The sequence below is a fragment of the Etheostoma spectabile genome, chromosome 14 (assembly GCF_008692095.1).
Source record: "Etheostoma spectabile isolate EspeVRDwgs_2016 chromosome 14, UIUC_Espe_1.0, whole genome shotgun sequence".
NCBI classification, from domain to species: domain Eukaryota; kingdom Metazoa; phylum Chordata; class Actinopteri; order Perciformes; family Percidae; genus Etheostoma; species Etheostoma spectabile.
In genome coordinates, this window is record NC_045746.1 from 23,331,138 (window position 1) to 23,331,704 (window position 567).

Here is a 567-nt window from a genome sequence, read left to right on the forward strand (position 1 = left end):
TATATATATATATATAGATAGACACACAAATGTTATTTTAATAATACCCTCAAGTTCATGTTCAAAATGTGTATCAACAATACTGAAATTTTAACAGACAGTGTTACATGTGTAGGCATGCAAGTACTTAACCTGTGTATCAGAGATCTGTGCATGCAGGGCATAGGCATCAGTCCCTCCCAGGATTTTGCGTGACTTTTTTTGAAATTGTTGAGGCCCAAAATGCCTGATGTTGCGGGAGCTTTTGTAAAAATTGCAATAAAAGTTGCAATGTTTTTTTGTACGTTTGTTGCAATGAAGTTGTGGGAGAAAGAAAAGTTTAAAAAAAAGTTGTGATTTTTTTTTTGTATAGTTCTTTAAAAATAAAAAGGAAACTTGTTTAGGGGAGAATGAAATTACTCTGGGCTGAGTTTTCCTAGTAACCTTACCAAAAAGGCTCAGGCTGGTGGATTTAGGACAAAAAATTATTTATTGAATGAACGTTTGTCAATGACTGGTTGATCTTTACATTGTTAGTTTTTTTCCAATCCTGGCCTGTGACACACATTCATGCGGTTTGATAAAGGA

General features: G+C 34.0%; 1 protein-coding gene across 2 annotated transcripts in view; it reads left to right on the top strand.

Annotated features, from left to right (window-relative positions):
* Positions 1–567, top strand: part of atat1 (alpha tubulin acetyltransferase 1) — a 14,730-nt gene that overhangs the window by 2,969 nt on the left and 11,194 nt on the right. The gene's annotated exons all lie outside the window — the stretch shown is intronic.